General features: G+C 46.8%; 1 protein-coding gene across 1 annotated transcript in view; it reads right to left on the reverse strand.

Moving 5' to 3' along the window:
- LOC126108690 (poly [ADP-ribose] polymerase tankyrase-1-like) overlaps window positions 1-5,584 on the reverse strand; it is a 41,669-nt gene extending 36,085 nt beyond the window's left edge. Inside the window, exon 1 of the mRNA XM_049914007.1 lies at window positions 5,559-5,584. The gene's annotated coding sequence lies outside the window, so the exon portion shown is untranslated. The remainder of the gene's footprint in view (window positions 1-5,558) is intronic.
- Between the last annotated feature and the right edge of the window lie 416 nt (window positions 5,585-6,000).

A 6,000-nucleotide genomic window follows, 5' to 3' on the forward strand; every position in this document is an offset into this window, starting at 1 on the left:
GGCAGCTACTTCGAGAGAAGTCATCAGGAATTCGAAACTGAGCGCCCCACACCTCGCTACTGGTTTTCGTGTGCGTACACGAAGGCCCGTTTCTGCACGAACAGCCCGCAGAAAACCGTACGTCAGTAAAGTGAAGTGAATAGAAGAAAGCGAGTTCCACTTCAAAGGGAACGTAAATCAGGTGCGTTTGATTTCTGCAGGAAGGTTGTATTTACTGACGAGAATGGATGTGAGCTGTTTACGTGTAAACGGCGCGTAACAGCGTGGAGAAAAAAGAATTCTGAATTTGAACAGAGAAATGTAACGGCACCAGTTACACATGGTTTCAGTACATGTGTGAAGGTGCTCATTGACGGCATTATGGACCACAAGATGTACCATAAATACCCTAAAAACAATACTGTGAATCATATGGGTATTATATTTTCACACTAGACATTAATTCAAAACGTACTGCTCTAACTATGGCTGTTGTATAACACTGGATGCAGACACCCCAGACACTAATCCTATCGACAATTTGTGGCGTTTGCTCGACGAAATCATCACGTCAGATATCCAATAGAATTGATCGACAGACCGCTCTCCAAGAGGAATTCCGTAAAATTACAGTGCAAACAACAGAATCTCTGGTGAAATCCACTCCAAGCAAGAATGCCAGCGATTATAGGAGGAAAGGAGGCCCTACTAACAACATTCTATGTTCAAAGTGTGATCTACAGTACTGCAGACGAATACTGATTTTGCGTCTTACATTGCCTATCTGTACTTCTGAATGCTCAAACGTGTTTATTCACGGAGCAAACCTGTGTTTCTTTATAGCATACTCATTTTCACTGATCAATAAGGACGTGCTTGTACCTGCTTCGTTTCAATCCGCCAGTTTTCGGCCCTTTACACACCCTTAAACATACGATCACGTATTAGAAGAACACTTTGCGGAGTCACTGTGTCACCGGATAGCCGACATTCCGTGTCTGCAGCTCCGAGCACGTTTAGACTAGACTGGAAATACAACACGACGGTATCTTCAGCTTTCAGAAAGATTTCGACACCTCAGCGGCACATTACGCAGCATTTTACGGCCTAAGGTGTGCATGACGTACGTCAGGCGACGCCTACATTCTTAGACCGAAATCCCACGAATTACGTTGCATTTATTCCTAAAATATGAAGCACAATTAAGGAAAATAATTAAAAGGTAACTGTCATTGTGACACACACACACACACACACACACGCGCACACACACACACACACAGAGTGGTCCATTGATCGAGACCGGGCCAAATATCACACGAAGTAAGCGACAAAGGAAAAAACGACAAAAAAACGAAACTTGTCTAGCTTGAAGGAGGAAAACAGATGACGCTGCTATAGGTCAAACGGATATCTACTGCCTTTTTTTCTTTAAATAGGAACCCCCATTCTTATTACATATTCGTGTAGTACGTAAAGAGAGATCAATGTTTTAGTTGGACCACTTTTTTCGCTCTGTGATAGATGGCGCTGTAATAGTCACAAACATATGGCTCACAATTTGAGGCGAACAGTTCGTAACAGGTAGGATTTTTAAATTAAATACAGAACGTAGGTACGTTTGAACATTTTATTTCGGTTGTTCTAATGTGATACATCTACCTTTGTGATCTTATTTCTGAGAATGCATGCTGTTACAGTGTGATCACCTGTAAATACCATATTAATGCAATAAATGCTCAAAATCATTTGGCAATACGTGTAAGGGCATTCCTCTCAACAGCGAGTAGTTCGCCTTCCGCAATGTTCGCACATGCATTGACAATCCGCTGACGCATGTTGTCAGGCGTTGTCGGTGGATCACGATAGCAAATATCCTTCAACTTTCCCCACAGAAAGAAATCCGGGGACGTCAGATCCGGTGAACGTGCGGGCCACGGTATGGTGCTTCGACGACCAATCCACCTGTCATGAAATATGCTATTAAATACCGCTTCAACCGCACGCCGAGCTATGTGCCGGACATCCATCGAGTTGGAAGTACATTGCCATTGTGTCATGCAGTGAAATATCTTGTAGTAACATCGGTAGAACATTACATCGGAAATCAGTATACATTGCACAATTTAGATTGCCATCCATAAAATCGGGGCCAATTATCCTTCCTCCCATAATGCTGCACCGTACATTAACCCGCCAAAGTCGCTCATGTTCCACTTGTACCAGCCATCGTGGATTTTCCGTTGCCCAGTAGTGCATACTATGCCGGTTTACGTTACCGCTGTCGGTGAATGACGCTAAGTAGAACGCGTGCAAAAAATCTGTCATCGTCCCGTAATTTGTCTTGTGCCCAGTGGCAGAATTGTACATGAAGTTCAAAGTCATCGCCATGCAATTCCCGGTGCGCAGAAATATGGTACGGGTGCAATCGATGTTGCCGGCCGCAGTGGCCGTGCGGTTCTGGGCGCTACAGTCTGGAGCCGCGTGACCGCTACGGTCGCAGGTTCGAATCCTGCTTCGGGCATGGATGTGTGTGATGTCCTTAGGTTAGTTAGGTTTAAGTAGTTCTAAGTTCTAGGGGACTTAGGACCTCAGCAGTTGAGTCCCATGGTGCTCAGAGCCATTTTTTTGCAATCGATGTTGATGTAACATTCTCAACACCGACGTTTTTGAGATTCCCGATTCCAGCGCAGTTTGCTACTCACGTGCGGATTTGCCGCGACAGCAGCTAAAACACCTACTTGGGCATCATCATTTGTTGCTGGTTGTGGTTGACGTTTCGCATGTGGCTCAACACTTCCTGTTTCCTTAAATAACGTAATTATCCGGCGAACGGTCCGGACACTTGGATGTTGTCGTCCAGGATACCGTGCAGCATACTTAAGCCACGCCCGTTGGGCATTTTGGTCACAATAGCCATACATCAACACGATATCGACCTTTTCCGCAATTGGTAAACGGTCCATTTTAACACGGGTAATGTATCACGAAGCAAATACCGTCCGCACTGGCGGAATGTTACGTGATACCACTTATACGTTTGTGACCATTATAGCGCCATGAATCAGAAAGCGGAAAAAGTGGTCCAACTAAAACATTCAAATTTCTCTTCGTACTACACGAATATGTAATAAAAAATGAGTGTTCCTATTTAAAAAACGCAATTGATATCCGTTTGACCAATGGCAGCGCCATCTAGCAGGCCGAAAAGGTACTTCGCACGTTGGCTGAAAACACTGGGCGACAGAAAGTAAGGAACAGACACTCACGGCTTCTCGACGTGGAAGTCCCAGAGTAATGCGTTCGTGTCGGAGCGATGTTCCGGCAACACTTGTACGCCGTCTTCTGGCGACGTGACACACATTACTCGGCAGACTTTCTCGGAAGAATTCGTCAGAGCAATTCGCCGAGAAGTGTACTTCCGCACTGCTGAACTGGCAGGTCTCCAGTAGCGGAAAAGTTGTCCTCGCCTCTGTGGCGGCACAGAATGGCCATCTCACGTCAGTCGCGACCGGGTGACGTAATTCACGCATGCGGTCACGTCTGCAGTGGTTCACACCAGGGCAGAAGGCCAGCGTGGGAGGCGCGCCGCCCTGCAGCTGTGTGGGCGGCGGGGGCGGAAGTGGGGGAGGCGGGGAAGGCGGGCCGGCCACAGCCGCTGCCCCCGCGTGCCGCCCCACGGCCTCACGCCCCCGCAACAGAGGAAGGCCACTACTTAGTGTTACTTAAGCATCGATAGCCGACACACTATTGACGGTGTTCTTCAAAACTATTGATACGCGCCAAAGAAACTGGTATAGGTATACGTATTCGAACACAGATATAAACATGCAGAATATGGCGCTGCGGTCGGCAACGCCTATATAACACAAGTGTGGCGCAGTTGTTACGCTAGACGCAAATTAAGACGCGTATAGCGCGACCCGGTGCAGCGCGCGTTTTCGTAACTCCACAGGTTCAAATGGGACCGCTCAAACTGCGACGCGACGCGACTGGGACGCGACGCGCGTCTGCGCCAGGTCGCGCGGCGCTCTGGTTGCGGCACAGTTTCTCGCGCCGCGCGAGCACTGAGGCAGGGATGGGGCGGGGAGGCAGTCCTGCCGTATGTCCACTTGGCGTGGCGCATATGGCCAGTGAAAGTACTGTTTATTCTTTCGTCAAGAACAACGCACACAGTTCAATAACTGGTGGGCCATTAGCAATTCTGATTATCTTTTCTGCCTCCACAATGTTTTCAGATCGGAAGAACGGACGGACGATTCATCGTGAATGTGGTGATTAAGAAAGTAAGGAATATTATAAAATCACGTGATTTAGCGGCAAGGCAGGAAAGTAAAACACGGTTATCTACTTGGAGCCTGTTATGCTGACGTATCTCTACGATCTGTTGCAAAAAGCCGAAAACGTGGAATTTCCACAGTTATGACTCCTTTGTGCATCTGGAAAAAATCGTCCAAAGGAATGTAGTACGCAAGTTCCACTATCGTTATTTGGATATTGATGTAAGAAAGAGACATTACACTATGTACAGGTGGACATCACATTTCCATTGTAAGCTAGAAACAGTCGAAAAATAGTCACAAATAATCATGTTTTAATTGGCTCGCCGTGTTGAGAGAAACGATTTCAATTGTTGCATATATAGTATCAGCATTAATAAACTAATTATGCAACAGGCTACACAAATAAAAAAAAATGTCGGTATTATTACGAAAGTAGGAGTTTCCTGAAAGAGTGTGGTAATTAAATATATTTAATTTGTTGAAATGTATTGTTGACAAAGGCAGCTCTACTTTCATGACAATGTTTTCCGAACTATCGCTCACAAGGCACAAATGGCTGCCTTCCGCATTACTTTCGTGCGCATTATGCTCAAATGCTGACAATGCACTGACCATTGTGTTGTGCGACAGATCAATTTTTTTTATTTTTCTCAGTAAGAACTATTTTATTCGCGAATCGCACATTCTGAGTTTTGCAAGCCATATGTGAGTAACCAGCATCTGGCATGTTCCTATCATTCCGCCTGAAACAGGGCTCGTCATTAATTTAAATCATGCTCAGATCAAGAGAAGGAATAAAACCCTTTGGCAAGTTTCCATTCCAGTCGCTCAGTGTCAAAAATACCGGTGGGTTATGGGGATTCAACCAAAATTCCAACAGAATTGGCAGTCTTTGTGTGAGTTGTTAAAGTTTTCTGACGCGCAATATGGCTGTCGATAACTCTTAAAAAATTAGTGACTGGAGTGAAAAAAAAGGAAGTCAATTTGCGCTTGGCCTCACATCGGTCACTGCTGCTACAACGGCAGGTTAACAACAGTCAAGTAAGTTGGAACGTGGTGTTACAGTCGGCGGACTAGCCATGGGACAAAGCATCTCCGAGGTAGAGATCAAGTGGGGTTTTCCCCGAACGAGGATTTCACTAGTAACCGTGAATATTAGGAATCCAGTAAAACAACATCCGAAAACATTCGCGCGTCTATAGAAGAAGATTTCATTATAAACGACCCGATAATGACGATAGTGCAGAGGCTAATAATTGATCGTTAGTTTATTGATGTTTACGTAACTAGTCCTACCTGTTGCGTCCACAAACACGCCTGCCCTGCTGTAGGAAAGCGACTGAGCGCAGCCTCGCAAGAGACTGTTCTAGAAGAGGAGGGGCGGCGGCTGCGACGTCACGTGACCTCCCCCCCCCCACAACACCAGCAGCTGACGCAGCGAGCAGTCACGTCCGCTCCTCGTGCACTATTCTCTCTCTCTCTCTCTCTCTCTCTCTCTCTCCAAGAACGGAGCAGCCTCCACGCTTCCCGCGACAGAACACTGCATTCCGAATAAACCAACTGCCTGTACGTCCGCTCAGCCCCTCTCAGCTACGCCGTAACGTCCCAGCGTTTGCCGCCACTCTGCTGCTGATGCGTACGGGCGGGGCTGTTCTCTGCAGTCTGACCTGAAGCTACACCACCGCTGCTGCTTTCGTGCCAGCGCTCTCCGAGGCCACCCCTGTGGACTCTGCGCTAC

The sequence above is a fragment of the Schistocerca cancellata genome, chromosome 11 (assembly GCF_023864275.1).
Source record: "Schistocerca cancellata isolate TAMUIC-IGC-003103 chromosome 11, iqSchCanc2.1, whole genome shotgun sequence".
Classification (NCBI taxonomy): domain Eukaryota; kingdom Metazoa; phylum Arthropoda; class Insecta; order Orthoptera; family Acrididae; genus Schistocerca; species Schistocerca cancellata.